This window comes from Pipistrellus hanaki, assembly GCF_964339955.1.
Source record: "Pipistrellus hanaki genome assembly, chromosome: X".
Classification (NCBI taxonomy): Eukaryota; Metazoa; Chordata; class Mammalia; order Chiroptera; family Vespertilionidae; genus Pipistrellus; species Pipistrellus hanaki.
This window is the reverse complement of record NC_140524.1, coordinates 49,052,194-49,070,036: the sequence shown is the minus strand read 5'-3', so window position 1 is coordinate 49,070,036 and position 17,843 is coordinate 49,052,194. Positions and strand designations below refer to the sequence as shown.

Below are 17,843 nucleotides of genomic sequence, written 5' to 3'. Positions count from 1 at the left end.
CCCCCCTGTGTCATTTTAAGTGATCCCCCTCACCCCACCTTGATACCCCAATTCCCTTTTTTTACCCCTAGAAATGAGTGCAAAAAGAAAAAGCTACTCTATGGAGTACAGGAAAGGAATCGTGGAAGACTCTTGGGGCCAAAATCTTACTGCTTTCTGCGGAGAAGATGTTGAGTATCCGATTGGTAACCTCATTGAACAAGTGGACAAGGGAAATGCTAAAAAGTGCAAGTGTGGATCAGCTCGGCAACCATTATTTTCCGAGCTAGAAGACCTGATCTGTGAATGGGTTGTTTACAGGAGAGCAAAGGCTTCTCAGATTCAAAAATTTGCCCTTGCAATGGCACCACAGTTTGACATAGCCCCCGAAGACTTCAAAGCATCACAACACTGGCTGGATAATTTCCTTCAGCGAAGTGAACTGTCTTTAAGATCTACAACATTGTTTAGGTTGGAAGATACTCAAGTTATTAAGCGAACACTTGCATTCAAGTCCTTTATTGATGATGCTGACTTCTCTAAATGCAATCTTTCCAACATGATTGCTGTGGATGAAACTGCAGTGTTTATGGGCCAATCATCTCAAACAACAATTGAACAGCGGGGTGCCTCCTTAGTGTACATTCCCTCCACTGCTTACGAAAGTGCACGTGTTTCCTGTATTTTGGCAATTCATCTGGATGGCACTAAAATCCCACCTTTAATCATTTCTAAGGGCAAGAAGGAAAAGATTGAACGTGTTTTGGGCATTTTTATTCTTGAAACTGAAAAAGCCTGGGCCACACAAGCAGTTATAAGGAAGTGGGTCGATTTAATGCTGCTGCTTGTTATGCGAGGGAGCCAAAGAGGTCTGCTAGTCTGGGATGCAGCCAGCATTCACCTCGCTAAAGACATCAAGACATTGCTTCAAGAAAGAAAAATAGATCAGATAATGATTCCCGCAGGAATGAAGGCCTATCTCCAGACTCTTGATATTGCAATAAACAAGCCATTCAAATACAATTTGCACATGGAAATTAATGACTACATTGAAAATAGAATGGAGAGAAATCAGCGTGGAAACTTTGTGAAACCTAAACTGCAAGAAGTTGTGACTTGGGTGAAGAATTCATGCGAGAAAATCACTGACAGTTGTATTGCAAATGCACTGCAAGCAGGCTACATTGACAAGAAGTACTCATTTAAAGACAATGCTATTGCTAAACATGAGAGATTTGGTTCACTGATTCTGAAAGAAATGGAGTCACAAGAAATTCACCAGGAAATTCAGGAATTGGATTGTTATGATGATATTCCAGAAGATGATGACATGATTGTCATTGAATAAATGAATAAATTCTTGATACTGTAGGATTCAGTTTGTCTGGTTTGTGTTGACAACTACCATACTACCGTACCATATACAGGTAATAAATTTCCTTTATTTTCATTTAACAATAAATGTGTACCATATTCTTCTTCATGGAAAAATAAGACATCCCCTGAAAATAAGACCTAGCGCATCTTTGGGAGCAAAAATTAATATAAGACACTGTCTTATTTTCGGGGAAACAGGGTATCCACAAAAATAAGGGTAATACATATCTGTGCACAACACACTGTGGTATGTTGGAAATGCTGCTACTATACTTCATTGATTATAACTGTAACTGGATAATCAATGGGTCCATGCTGTCTGTCACTACTTGAGCCAATTAAGCAGAGACAGGGTTGAATCATATATGAGTATTTATTCCAATATTGCCAACAGTATTGGAGAGCAGCAGATCATCCTCAAAAATCTGCTCTGCCCCCATCATAAGCCAGCTGCTTATATTGGGTAGAAGGACAAAGATTATATGGGAAGTAGGTAAAAGTTATGCCAGATGGACAGTTCACATGTAATGGGGGCTGGAGATTTGCGATGGCCTCCATGTACGCAGAAGCTTGAGATATGATATTCAAAGGCTTTAGTGATAAGCAAAGGGCTAGGGAGCTTCAAAGTGCTGGGACTCTGGTTTCTGCAACATGTTGTTAATCCTCCTGTGATAATAGGCAGCTCTAAATGGAGAGGATGGGCTGCATCTCCAGATGAGCTCCCAGGTCTGGAATGTAGCTGCCAGCCAAGTTAGAATGTGCCCTCTTTAATCAGAATAAAACAATCATGGTCGACAGAGCATGATTACTATTTCTTATAATTCTAGCTGGTTCCCAATATTCTATTTTTGCCCCTAACATAACCAGGGACGTTTCCAATTATTGATCACCAAAGGCTTATCATTACATACTGTTTAGACTGCCAGGAACTAGTCTAATGGGTCAGTAGGGAATAGTTAATGGAAATTCCCTCTCAAATTATATCTTTGTAGTAGATACAACCTGAAAAATAAATGATAGCACATTAATATTTCTATCCAGTCATTAACTATAGGACCCACTTCATCATACTGTATGACCAAAATGTGTCTCAAAGCAATGTCACTCAGGGTTCTTGGTTTCCATTTGAACTTGTCAAGATAAAACAAACAAACAAAAAAAAACAAACAAAAAACAGGAGTAATCTTGGAAAATATATGACTTCACTCTTTTGAGCATCAGGGTATAATTTTGCTAAGAGACAATATAATTTTCTTGCTCCGAGCCTCTCTCAAGATACCAGATTAATATTGTATTTCCTTTATTCCATAATCCAATTAGTCATTTCTTTAACATCAACTGTTATTACATTTTTCCTTCATCTTTCATTGTTTTTTACCCAAACCTTTTCCGTCTTTGGAAGGAATGTTAAGTTTAGTCATTGTGATAATCTTGATTATCAGCAGTGATTCAAGGCTAAGGCAGCTTTATTAACTGTCAACTCCAAGTTTGCCTGATGAAGTAAAGTGAAGGCACAGTCTATTTCATCAAAACCTTAGGAATAGTTACATAACATCTCTTGCTTAGGGATTATCCCTGCATGTGGTACCTGCAACCCTATCCCAGCACCACTGAATCAGGTAGGAAAAAAATAGTTGACATGATTTGGAGAAACATTGTATAGATGCAAATGGAATATATTGATGATCAGCCAATTTCTGCTTTGCTGCAGCTAACCTCATTTTATGGACCTAGGTGGTCATCTCAAATAAGTCCACTAGGATGCCCACTTGCTGATTCCAATAACCTCCTGATTTGGGAAGGAAATTCCTCAATGTGCATCTCAAATTCACAGTGATTTCCATAAGGCTCTAGTACATACAAGAATCCTTTAATAGTCCAATTTTCCATTGCCCATCTACCTGACCACATGGCCAGGGCATTGGCCACCTCTATAGTCTACCTATCCTACCCCCAGACTTTTAAAAATTTTTGTTTAATTCTTCCACCACTCCAAGGAAAAGAGCATGTAGTTCAGCCCATTGAGCTGATTTACTCTCATCTTCAGAGTTTTTTCATCTAGTGGGTTATATAGCAACAGCTTTCTAGACAGATGTTTTTCATTCACCTTGTAACTGACATCCATAAACCAAGTAGCTATTTGCTGCTCAGCTGAGCACTGTGCATAGAAGATCACCCAAGTGGCAGTAGTATCTAGCAGTTCCTCAAGTGATTCCAAAATTAGCCTAAGGGAAAAGAAGCTCCTTAATCATGAATACAATGAATATATCCTTGTATTCTTTCATTAACATGTTTCTTCTAAACACTGCTTTTCTTATCAGGCATTACCTAAGATATATTTGGGTAATGTTTTCAAAATAATTTTATGTTCTTCAGTCATGGGAGCAGTTTCAATAAGTGTTCAATAGCAAATCAATAATTGTATCTCAAACAATGTGTAGTATACTTCCATAACTATAAAATTTCTGGCCCAAATTTCAGTGGTAACTGAAGGGCAGCACTCATGGGCTTTGCCATAGGCTCCAGTTTGCATAAGTGCAAATTGCAGATACTTCTAAATCATATTTGATAGGGTATCTTAAAGGCTCAAAATCACTGACTGGGCCACTGCTTTTTACATTTTAACTTGATAATGTTCAGGTCCCTATTCAAATTTGGCCATCTTACATATGGTTTTATGGACTGGAGCTAAAAATAATCCCAGAGTGGAATATGCATCCTCCAAATTTCAAAAAAATCCAACCAGATTCTATGTGGGTTTTGTTTTTTTATTTTTTATTTTCAGGGTTAAGTAGTGGCAGCATTTTATTTCAGTTATCAATTGAATGTCTCAGTGCAACCCCCACCCTGAATGTTTTTTCTACAAATTTCACCATTTGGAAAGACCCTCGGATCTTTGCTGGATTTATCAATTAGCCTTTGTTAATCATTTGTGTTAACTAAGTTGAATCTTGCTCTTTAATTTCTAATGATGTGTGCCAACCAAGGAAGTTCACTTGAGCCTTGGAGGTTTTTACTGGAGGTCAGTCACATAGGCATGCAGTACCCTTGTGACTGATCACAGCTACTCAGATTCCAGTCCACCCCACAGAGCACAAATAGGCCTCCACAATAAATCACATTGTTAGGGTAAACTGAACTGGTCAAATAGGTATAGCATGGGCCAAGGACTCAATATATGACGGCAAATTTATCAGATTATCCCAAGGGCACAGAGGTTAGTCCTCCCCCCTCCCAGGACCCAGCCAAGAGCCAGTCCAAAAGACAGGCCCTGCTTTGGAAAATACATAGTTTGAATAATCCCAGATTGCTGAGTTAACCTTTTCCTCTCCAAAATAAAATTAACATAAAGAACAAATATTCATGTTTCCAAGTTCATGCACAATACTTTAAATGTTTCTAAGTACCATCAGGAAATAAAATGTCCAAAAGGAGGAGTCTTTCATTCTCATAGTTTTAACAAAAATAATTCATTTTTCACTGTTTCTCTTAAGTCAAAAACAAAATTCACTAAACAAAAAATGTTTTATGTTAACAATAAATTGGTACTCCTTGCAAAAGTATTAATTTGGAAGCTAAACTCTAATAATATCTACCCTTTTGGTTAGTTAACATATACCTAAAGGAAAAGAAATCCTAGGTATATAGGATTTTCTTTAAATAAGTACATGTTTTATAAAATGATCCCCATGAACACCAAGAGCATGGGAAAAATGATTTTTTTCTCACTTTTATCTCAGATCTCTCACTGAAATTTCAAGCTATTGTATTATCTTGAAGCTTCTTGTATGATTTAGCCTGTGAAATTTTAAAGGCACTTGAAATTTCTGAAAAATAAAGGGAAAGGAAACTTCTTTATTACAGTAAAAGGAAAATTCACAATGGTCCTGTGTAATGTAAGTATGTTGGTTACTCTAGCACCACACTGACACTATGTGACTATTAGAATTGCCTTGTATAACTAAAAGGAAATTTTGATAATTGTTTGAGTATTCAATATGTAAGTTAATTTAGAAAGACTTTTTTAACTTCATTAAGTTTCTTTTTCTGTAAATACTAGTAAGTAACACCCATTTTGGTAGGTGAATTTTTAATGCATAATGTTAAAATTTTAATTATTATAAAATTTTATAAGTGCATAAACTTAAGGTTAAGTTTTCCTAAAAAATGGGGGAAAAAAGTCTTTCTCATTTACAAAATTTTATTTTATGTCCAGGAATGAAAATTCAATTGAAAGTATTAAAGGCTAGGTAGGCTTTCCCTGCAAGTTGTCAGGCTATTTTGGACATAGAAATAAGGGAAGTGTATGAGTAATTGGTGACTCAGCTACTTCCATCTATACTCACGGGAAGTTAGCAATTTATCACAAGTAACAGAGGTCTCAATCATAATTTCTCCAATAAAATATATCACCTTCCCAAACATACACACACATATAGTCACACAGTCACAAAGATGATAGACCCCCCAATAAGGCTGTTAATAGATGTAGGTATGCCACATTTTCTGTGTGTAAATATCCCTAAAATGTGTTTCTACTTCCATTTATTAAATAACCTTTCCCAGTTGTCATTATACAAGAATATCAAAATAACAATGAGCTTGACATTAGCTTTCTGTGAAAACAAATAGAAATTCATCCCCAGAATTAATACAATAAATGAATAAAATAATAGTGGTTGTAAAGCAATTGGGATGGGGAAAAAGTATTTTGACACTGTAGGTTAAAATGGATAAATGATAATTAATCATTCTGGCTTTCCCATCAGACTAATCAAGCCTGTTTCAATCTTAGTTCAGGAACACCTTGAAACAAAAAATAACAAGTATTTGTACTGAAAGGGATCCCAAATTCCATACATCTTCCACCCAATCCAGTGCAATTGCTTAATAGCTCCAGATAACCCAGAATGTGGAACAAGATAAATACATTCTTTTCATGACACCTTAAATTTACCATCAAAATCATAGCCTTGCACCACAGCTAAGTGGCTCACACTTGACTCACAATTCTAAAACCAAATGCCTGAATGAATGAGGGAGAATAGAGTATGTAAACATCTAAACATTACGATGACTCTAATGAGGAAGCAGAATCTGAGTAATATGGGAAAGTGAAATTTTACTTCCATTAACATTTCCTATTGAATCTTACAGAATGAAAAAACAGTATGAAAAACACCATTAGTTAAGAGATACTTTTACCATGTTTATTGAGGTATAACATTAACCTGTTTTAGTATATAATTCAATGTTTTTGTATTAAAGTCACACAGTTATGCAACCATCACCACAATCTATACATTCCATTGAATTTTAGAACATTTCTGACCTCAAAAAGATCTTATCTGCCCATTTGCAGGCAATTCCTGCTCCCAACTTCAGACCCAGACCTAGACAACTACTAATATGATTTGCTTTCTTGAGATATCCTATATAATAAAGAGGTAATATGCAAATTGACTAGCACTCCAACACACAAGATGGCCATCCCCATGTGGACACAAGATGGCTGCCACAAGATGACCAGCAGGGGAGAACAATTGTGGGTGATCAGGCCTGCAAGGGAGGGCAGTTAGGGGTGGACTGGGCAGGCAGAGGAGGGCAATTGGGGGGGGGGGAAACCAGGCCTACAGGGGAGACAGTTGGGGGGAACCCAGGCCTTCAGGGGAGAGTAGTTGGGGATGGACCAGCCCTACAGGGGAGGGCAGTTAGAGGCGACCAGGCTGGCAGGGGAGGGCAGTTAGAGGTGATGGGGGCAGCACAGGAGGGAAGTTAGGGGCAACCAAGCCTGCAGGGGTGGGCACTTGGGAGCTACTAGGCTGGCAGGGAAGGGCAGTTGGGAGGGACCAGGCCTGCAGGGGAGGGCAGTTAGGGGTGACTGGTCTGGCATGGGAGGAAAGTTAGGGGCAACCAAGCCTGAAAGGGAGAGCACTTGGGAGTAACTAGGCCAGCAGGGGAGGGCAGTTTGGGGGGACAAGGCCTACAGGGGAGGGTAGTTGGGGGGACCAGGCAAGCAGGGAAGGACAGTTAGGGATTACCAGGCCAGCAGGGAAGGGCAGTTAGGGGTGACCAGGCCAGCAGGGAAGGGAAATTAGGGGCAATTAGGCAGGCAGGGGAGGGAAGTTAGGGGTACTGGGCCTGCAGGGGAGGGCAGTTGGGGGCAACCAGGCCTGCAGAGAAGGGTAATTGGGGGTGACCAGGCTGGCTAGGGAGGGCAGTTAGGGGTGACTGGGCCAGCAGGGGAGGGAAGTTAGGGGCAATCGATCTGGCAGAGGAGCAGTTAGGCATCGATCAGGCTGGCAGGGAAGTGGTTGTGGGGGGGAGGGGGGTGATGAGGCTGGAAGGCAGAGGCAATTAAGGCAATCAGGTAGGCAGGCAGGTGAGCGGTTGGGAGATAGCAGTCCTGGATTGTGACAGGGATGTCTGACTGCCCATTTAGGCCAAAACAGGCAGTTGGACATCCCTCGAGTGGTTCCAGATTGGACAAGGCCGAGGGACACCCCCCATGCATGAATTTCATGCACTGGGCCTCTAGTCTAAATGACTGAACAACCCAATGAGTGTTCAACTGGTTACTATGATGGGCACTGACCACCAGGGGGCAGATGCTCAATGCAGGAGCTGCACCCTGGTGGTCAGTGCACTCTCACAGCAGGAGCATCACTTAGCTGACCCACAGGTGCCAGACCCTGGGCTCATGGATGGCAAGCACAGCTGTGAGCACAAACCTTTCTCACCTCTATGGCAGCACTACCAAGCAGCATGGTGAGTGGGAGCCGCATAGTGCCTGGACTGTGCTTGGGCTCCTCCCAGGCTGCCTGCCACTTCATGCACTACTACATCCCTTGGGGGATGTCGGATTGCCAGTTATGGCCTGATCCCAGCAGGCCTGATCCAGACAGGAGGGATCCTAATCCCTGCAGGCCCAATCCAGACAGGAGGGAACCCAATCCTGTGCATTAAGCATTTGTCCCCTGGTAGTCAGTGCACATCATAGCAACTGGTTGACTGGTCCTTTGGTCGTTTGGTCGTTCAGTTGATTAGGCTTTTACATATATAGACTAGAGGCCTGGTGCACAGATTTGTGCACTGGTGGGATCCTTCAGCCTCGCCTGCAACCACTCACAACCTGGGATCCCTTGGGGGCTGTTGGATGGCAGGTTTTGGCCCTATCCTTGGAGGCCTGATCCAGACAGGAGGTCCCAGATTGTGAGAGGGTGCAGGCCAAGCTGAGGGAATCCACTGGAGCAACAAACAGTGCATGAATCTGTGCATCAGGCCTCAAGTTTCATATCAATTGAAACATACCATACAAGACCTTTTGTGACAAGACTTTTACACTTAGCTTAATGTTACCATAGTTCATACATGTTGTAGCATTTATCAGTATTTCCTTCTTTTCATGGTTTAATACTATCCCACGATATAAATGTAACACATTTTTTTGTCATTGAAAAGGTTTATCATTTTATTTTGAATAAGTAGAAAAATACTGACAAACACAGAGAATCAATGAAATATTAAACACACCTGGATGTCTACTCAGAATTGATAAACAACATGTCTTGTGTGGTAAGAACAATTAAAATACCTACCTATTTAACAAAATTTATTTCATTATTTCATTTTTTATTCTTTATTGATTAAGGTATTACATATGTCTCCTCTTGCCCCAATGCAACTACCCCAGCACATGCTCTCATCCCTTTAGTGTCTATGTCTATTGGTTATGCTTATATGCATGCATACAAGTACTTTGGGTGATCTCTATCCCCTCTCCACACCCTCCCCTGCCTTCCCTCTGAAGTTTGATAGTCTGTTCAATGCTTCTCTATCTCTGGAACTATTTTTGTTCATCAGTTTATATTGATCATTATATTCCATAGTGAGTGAGATCATGTGATATTTGTCTTTCTCCTACTGGGTTATTTTGCTTAGCATAATGCTCTCCAGGTCCATCCATGCTGTTGCAAATGGTAGGAGTTCCTTATTTTTTACAGCAGCATAGTATTCCATGGTGTACATGTACCACTGTTTTTTCATCCAGTCATCTGCTGATGGGCACTTAGTCTGTTTCCAAATCATAGCTATTATAAATTGTACTGCTATGAATATAGAGGTGCATATTTCCTTTCTGATTGGTGTTTCTTATTTCTTGGGATATATTCCTAGAAGTGGGATTATTGGGTCAAATAGAAATTCCATTTTTAATTTTTTGAAGAAACTCCATACTGTTTCAACAGCAACTTCACCAGTCTGCATTCCCACCAACAGTGTACAAGGCTTCCTTTTTCTCCACATCCTCGCACTTGTCCTTTGTTGATTAGTTTATGATAGCCATTCTGACAGATGTGAGATGCTACCTCATTGTAATTTTGATGTGCATCTCTCAGATGATTAGTGACTTGAGCATGCTTTCATATGTCTCTTGGCCTTCTTTATATCCTTTTTCAAAAAGTGTCTATTTAGTCCTTTGAACATTTTTTATTGGATTATTTATTTTTTGTTGTTGTTGTTAATCTGTATGAGTTCCCTGTAAATTTTTGAGATTAAACCCTTATCAGATATCACATTGGCAAATACATTCTCCCATGCAGTGGGCTTTCTTGTTGTTTTGTTGATTATTTCTTTTGTTATGCAGAAATTTTTTATTTTGAGGTAGTCCCATTTGTTTATTTTATCCTTAGTTTCCATGGCCCTAGAAGTTGTATTAGAAAAGATATTGCTATGGCATATGTCCGATATTTTGCTGCCTGAAGATTGCTCCGAGATTTTTATGATTTCCTATATTACATTTAAGTCCTTTGTCAATTTTGAGTTTATTTTTATGTATGGTGTAAGTTGGTGGTCTAGTTTCATTTTTTGTCTGTATCTGACCAATTTCCCCAACACCATTTATTGAACAGACTGTTTTGACTCCATTGCATGTTCTTGCCTCCTTTGTCAAATATTAATTGAGCATAATGGCTTGGGTTGATTTCTGGATTTTCTTTTATGTTTCATTGGTCTATATGTCTGATCTTGTACCAGTACCAGGCAGTTTTGAGAACCAATGGCTTTGTAAAATAGCTTGATATTTGGAATCGGAATTCCTCCAACTTTGTTTTTCTTTCTCAAGATTGAAACAGCTACGTACTTGGGGTCCTCTTTATTCCATATGAATTTTCAGAGAGTTTGTTTTATGTCTGTGAAATATGCTGCTGGTATAAAGATTACTTTGGGTAGTATGTTCATTTTAATGATGTTGATTCTACCAATCCATGAACGTGGTGTATTCTTCCAGTTGTTTATGTTTTCTCTATCTCTTTTTCCAATGTCCTGTAGTTTTCTGAGTACAGTTCATTTACCTCCTTAGTTAAGGTTATTACTAGGTATCTTAATTTTTTTGTTGCAGTGGTAAATGGGATTGTTGTTGCTGTTGTTATGTTTAATCTCTCTTTTTGTAACTTCACTATTGATATATAAAAATGCCATAGATATCTGGGTGATAACTTTGTATGCTGCTACATTGCAAAATTATTTGATGGACTCTTTAGGGTTTTCTATGTACAGTATCATGTCATATGTGAATATGAACAGTTGTACTTCTTCTTTACCAATTTGGATATTTTTTATTTTTTCTTCTTCTTTGATTGCTATGGCTAGCACTTCCAGTGCTATGCTGAACAGGAGTGGTGAAAGTGGGAATCCCTGTCTTGTTCTTGTTCTTAGGGGAAATGACTTTAGGTTTTGCCCATTGAGTATGATGTTGGCTGTAGGATTGTCATATATGGTTTATATTATGTTGAGGTATGATCCTCTATTCCCACTTTACTGAGAGTTTTTTTTTTTTTTTACTATTCAAGAAAGGGAGTTGGATTTTGTTAAATACTATTTCTGCATCAATTGATACGACTATGTGATTTTTATCTCTTGATTTGTTTATGTGTTATATCGCATTTATTTATTTGTGCATATTGTACCAGCCTTGCGTCCCTGGAATAAATCCCAGTTGGTCATAATTAATGAGCCTTATAATATAATGCTGGATCCAATTTGCTAGAATTTTGTTGATGATATTAGCATTTATGTTCATCAAGTATATTGGCCTGTAATTCTCTTTCTTTGTAGTGTCTTTATCTGGTTTTGAAATTAGGATAATGCTGGCCTCATAAAAGGAGCTTGGAAGTTTTCCGTCTTTAATTTTTTTGAATAGTCTGAGGAAGATAAGTTTTTGTTATTTTTTGAATGTTTGGTAACACTTCCTTGTGATGCTGTCCAGAATATAGGATTTTTGTTTGTTGGAAGATTTTTTATTACTGCTTCAATTTCATCAGTAGTTATTTGCCTATTCATGTTTTTTGTTTATTCTTGATTGAATTTTTGAAGCTTGTATTTTTTAGGAATATGTCCCTTTCATCTAGGTTGTCCAATTTGTTGAAGTAGAATTCTTCATAGTACCTTTTTTTTTTTTTTTTTTTTTTTACAATACTTTGTATTTCTGTAGGATCAGTTAGTACTTCACCTCTTTCATTTCTGACTTTGTTTATTTGGTTCCTCTCTCTTTTTTTCTTGGTGAGCCTGGTTAGAGGTTCATTAATCTTGTTTATCCTTTCAAAGAATCAGCTCTTGGTTTTATTGATCTTTTGTATTGCATTTTTAAAAAAATATATTTTATTGATTTTGTACAGATAGGAAGGGAGAGAGATAGAGAGTTAGAAACATCCATGAGAGAGAGTCATCGATCAGCTGCCTCTTGCGCACCCCCTACTGGGGATATGCCCGCAACCAAGGTACATGCCCTTGACTGGAATCGAACCCGGGACCCGTCAGTCCCCAAGCCGATGCTCTATCCATTGAGCCAAACCGGTTTCGGCTGTATTGCATTTTTGATCTCTCATTTATTTCCACACTGATCTTTATTATTTCTTTCCTTCTGCTTACTCTGGGATTTTCTTGTTTCTCTCTTTTTAACTCTTAAAGTTGTAAGTTTAGGTAGGCCCAGAGAGCTATGAACTTTCCTCTCAAGACTGCGTTCACTGTGTCCCATAAATTTTGGATTATTGTGCTTTCATTGTCATTTGTTAATAGGATGCTTTATATTTCCTCTCTGCTTTCTTTGGTAAGCCAATCATTGTTTAATAGCATGCTATTTAGCCTCCAAATATTTGGGTGTTTTTTTTTTCATCGTTTTTATTGTAGTTGATTTCTAATTTTATGCCATTGTCATCTAAGAAGGTGCTTGATATGATTTATGTCTTCTTGAATTTGAAGAGACTTTGCCTGTGTCCCAATATGTGGTCTATCTTTGAAAATACCCCATGTGAACTTGCAAAGAATTTATATTCTGTAGTTTGGGGGTGAAATGTTCTAAAGAAGTCAATTAAGTCCATCTGATCTAGTGAGTTATTTAGAATTCATTTTTCTTTGTTGATTTTTGGTTTAGAGGATTAATCCAATGGTGTTGATGGAATATTAAAGTCCCCCATCATGACTGTATTGCTATCAATCTCTCCCTTGATATCTTTCAAAAGATTTTTTATATATTTGTGTGCCCCTGCATTGGGTGCATATAGTTGCCAGAGTTATATCCTCTTGTTGAATTGCTCCATTTAGTATTATGAAGTGGCCTTCCTTATCTCTTGTTATGTCCTTCACTTTGATGTCTATTTTGTCAGATATAAGTATTTCTACCCCAGCTTTTTTCATTTCCAGTTGTCTGAAAATTGTTTTCTCCATAACTTCACTATAAGTCTGTGTGATTCTTTTGTTCTGAGGTGGTTCTCTTATAGACAACATATACATGGGTCATGTTTTCTTATCCATTCAGCTACCCTATTTCTTTTGATTGGAGCAATTAATCCACTTACATTTAAGGTTATTATTGATAGGTACTTGTTTGTTGCCACTTTTATTCTTTATGCCTGTTTTCCTTCTTCCCTTTCTATTTCTTCATTTTATAGCATTCCTTTTAGCATTTCTTGCATTGCTGGCTTGGTGGTAATAAACTCCCTTAGCCTTTGGTGTCAGTGAAGCTCCTGATTTAACCTTCAATTTTGAATGATAGCATTGCTTGGGTACAGTATTCTTGGATTCATTCCCTTGCTTTACATCACTTTGTATATTTTATCCCATTCCCTTCTGTCCTGATGTGTTTCTGTTGAAAAATCAGTTGATACTCCAATGGAATATCCCTTGTAGGTAACTTTCTGCCTCTCTCTGGCAGCCTTTAAAATTCTTTGTCATTGATGTTTGCCAATTTAATTATGATGTGGCTTTTTTGGTTCATCTTGTTTGGGAATCTGTGTGCTTCTTGGACTTGTGTGACTTTTTCTTCCCCAAATCAGAGAAGTTTTCTGTCATTATTTCTTCAAACAGGTTTTCTATTCCTTGCTCATTTTCCTCTTCTTTTGGCACCCTTATTATGCAGATGTTGTTTTATTTTGTGTTTCCCAAAGCTCCCTTAGGCTCTCCTCCTGCTGTTTAAGATTTTTTATTTCTAGTTGCTGCTCTGCTCAGGTGTTTTCTCTACCTTGTCTTCTAACTCACTCATGTGGTCCTCAGCTTCTTCTAGTCTACTGTTGATACTTTTTCCATTGTGTTCTTTATGGCAGCTATGTCATTCTTTATTTCCTCCTGGTTCTTCTTCATTTCCTCTTGATTCTTACACATGTTGAATTTGTCTTTCATAATTTTCATAGTCCTTATAATCATTTCCCTGAGTTCTTTATCTGACAAATTGCTTGCCTCCATTTCATTTATTTCATTTTCTTTTGTATAGGTGTTATTTCTTTGTCTCCCCCTTTTTTTGCCGTTCCTTTGTGGTTGTTTCTACATATTAGATCAAACGTCTAATGTCACTCAGATTTTTTTTTTTTTTTTTTAGTTTCTTACATAGTAGATGTTTTGTGAGACCCAGGGGTGGAATATCTCAGGTCTTGTGGCCTGGGTATTCTAGTGATGCCCCTTACTTGGGATATTTGGGTTTTCATGGTGTAGTAGGGGCTTGAGTATTATTGTCCTGTTCTTGGATTGAGTCTATTTTCAGGGTGTCTGCTTATGTGGCTCACTTTCTATCATGTTGACTGAACAGCAGAAAATACAACTCTAGAAGACATGACACAAAGGGAACAAAATACAAGTGTACTCATGATACCAAACCCCAATAAAAGTGACCACCTGAGCCGGGACCGGCTTGGCTCAGTGGATAGAGTGTCGGCCTGCGGACTGAGAGGCCCCAGGTTCAATTTCGGTAAAGGGCATGTACCTTGGTTGCAGGCACATCCCCAGTGGGGGGTGTGCAAGAGGCAGCTGGTCGATGTTTCTCTCTCATCGACGTTTCTAACTCTCTGTCCCTGTCAATTCCTATCTGTGTAAAATAAATAATAAAAAAAGTGACCACCTGAGAAAAGATAATGAGGAGAGAGAAAAGAGAATGAAAATGATATTAAGAAAAAGTGAGAGAGAAAAGAAGAAGAATAAAATGAAGGGATATATATATATATATATATATATATATATAATATATATATATATATATATATATATATATATATATATCACAAAACAAACAAATAAACAAAAAATGCAAACAACAAATGCCCAGAAAAAGGAGAGACAGAATCTACAGAGGCAGGGCTTATATACAGAAAAGTAAGATTAAGGAATTGAATGAATATAGGAAGGCTCGTGGTTCAGTATAATGGAAGTAGAAAAAGAATGAGTGGATAAGAAGAAAAGTTTAAAAAAATAAGCAGTAAATAATAAAATAAAAAGATAAAACAAAAAAGTTTTGTTTTTTTTTTTAAATTTACCAGTCTATATATTCATCCATTTTTGTAAAAGGAGAATAGAGGAGAGAGCAGATAGGCTTGAGTTTAGTGAGTGAAACTAAGCAATTAGGGAAAGAAGAGAGAAAGAGGAGAAGAAAAAAGCATAAATAAATTGGCTAGTGAAGAAAGAGAAAAAAGAAGAATGCATGGACTTGGAGCAGGGGAGAGGAAATTGGATATATAAGTAAGCCAATAGAGACTAAAATAATAATAACATGACAATAAAGAAGGTAAAGAAGATCAATTTTTAATTAGTGGTAAAAAGAAAGGCATGAGAAAAACTAAAGCAGTGATAGTAGAAAATAAAATTAGAAAGGAAGTGAAAAGTGTGGGGAAAATAAAATAAAATAATGATAAAAATTTAAAAATTAATGCAGAAAAATAATACAAAAAATGAAAGATTAAAAAATAAAGAAAACAAATTTTTAGTAAAAGATAATTAATAGAAAAGTGAAGTGTCATTCGCTTCACTCAAGTTTTAATGTCCCATGGGGCCTGGGTTCAAGACTTCACTCTACTCTTCTGTCTGCCACTTCTCATTCTTCTGTTAGGTAGCCAGCACCATGTTTAAGTTCCCAGCAAGCTACTGCTCCTTTGTGTCAGTCTCCACAGCCTTGGTTGCAAGCATGCATGGCTAATCTGCCTGCTTTGTTTGTCTGCTTGCTGTCAGTCTTAATTACTCAAGCATCTATTTCTGACATGGGCTTTAGGTGGGAGTGTTACTGCATTGGTTTCCTGGACCAAACTGCCCCTCAACTCAGTCCCTGAGGGCTCCCTGAGGCCATTCAGAGTCTTTGCTTCTGTTGTAGTGTACTCCGAATCTCACAAAGGATTCCTCAAGAAGTCAAATTATGGAGTAATTTATTTAAAGGCCATGGCTATGAGGGATAACAGTGCTCCGAATCTCACAGCCCTGAAATGCTCGTCACATCTGGCTTATATTCAGAATATCACAAAGGTATCAATTACATCTTTAGGTTTGGAATGAGGAACCTGGTTTGCACAAAGCAGTTATAGAAGCAAAATTGAGCAAGTTAGTTATATAATATATAAAGATTAAGTATAGTTTTGGGTCTATGTATCACTGAATCAACAGAAACACATTGTCTGGAGCCACTGAGGCAATTTAGAATAATTGTGCTATCCTGGTCTCAGGACCACTGAGTTAACCGAAACACGTTATCTGTAGCTACTGAGACAATTTAGGGCAATTGTGCTGTCCTGATTCCCAGATACACAAGAATGTGCTTCAATAACCAGTAAAATCACAATCAATGGGATATTCAAACCACCAACCATGGAGTATTCAATCTATTGGGATAGCATACATAAATTCAGAAAATCAAAATAACTTTTCTATTGTTTTAGCAAGCAAATAAGTACAGAACCCAAAACAGCAAGGTTAAAGTTAAAGTTAAAACTGCAGTTTCTATCTGAGATGATTGCTATCATACTTAACTTACTCTGCAAAGCTTGAGGCTGTGTGAGGCTACACTAGCAGCCCTGAGGCTGCTGGGAAGGACTGGCTCTTCAGAAGAAAAAATGGCTGCTTAAGGTTGGAGGGTCCAGAATGTGTCAGTGCCAGATTCCTGATCGCCTCTTCCTGTCCTGCTCCTCTCCCTAGCCCCTCCCAGCCTCCACAAAACTGCACCTCCACCTGCATTGCAACCTCGGTGAGTGTTTGTAATTGAAAGGTCCTATAAACTGGGTTCAGGGAAGGAAAGCAAGCAAAACAACCGCAATACTGCAAGTTTCTCGCCCCCCCTGGAACCCATGTGGCTCAGGCAATTCTTCAGGCACAGCCTCTAAGGCTGTGGACTTAGATTTTTATTCCCTGACTGCCAGCAGCCCTGTGGACCTCCCTAACACATTCAATTGTTACCCGTGTCCCCAAGGGATACAGACTTGGTGCAGTGCAGGTTTCTTCTGACCCTCTTGTTCCAGTGGCCACACAGTCTCTCTCTCCAGCCCAGATCCCCAATCCTACTATTCTCCAGGCATCCCCTGTCCTTTCTGGCTGAAGCTTGTCTCACCAGCAGTGTATAATTTGCCAATTTCTTGTGTATGTTATTTGATTTAATTGTTCCTCCTATCTGCTCCATAAGAAGGCACAGGATACATCAACCTACTCAGCTGCCATTTTGAAATCAAATTGTGCTTTCTTGTATTTGTTTTTAATGAATATGCAAAAATGTTTGTCAATAAATGCATGAGTATATCTATATTGGTACATATTATTAAAATACAAGTTTCAGTGAATATAGAAGCATATGTGGGTAAGTCAATGAATATGCAAACATGTATGTGTGGTGGGCATGTTAATGTTTATGTTCATTTATGTGAGCATGTTTGTTCTTTTTTTCTGCTTTGATATGCTTTTAATGATGAAAATATAGTTTATTAACAAGCAAAAAAATTAAGTCTTAAAATCATGGAATCATCATGGAAATAAGAATAGAATCTGTGGAAATTTAGAACTTGTGGAAATTTAGAACTTATTGAGCCCTACTTTCTATTTTTTAAAATGTATTTATTTTTTTATTTTCTAAAGTTTTACATATGTCTCCTTTTCCTCCAATTAACCTGCTCCCCCATCTCTTCCCAGCCCAGGCAAGCCCCTACTGCCCCAGTGTCTGTGTTTATTGGTTATGCTAATATGCATGCATATAAATC

The 17,843-nt window shown here is 38.2% G+C and overlaps 1 protein-coding gene across 1 annotated transcript in view; it reads right to left on the bottom strand.

The window, feature by feature from the left end:
• MORC4 (MORC family CW-type zinc finger 4) overlaps positions 1–17,843 on the bottom strand; it is a 737,287-nt gene that overhangs the window by 77,284 nt on the left and 642,160 nt on the right. The gene's annotated exons all lie outside the window — the stretch shown is intronic.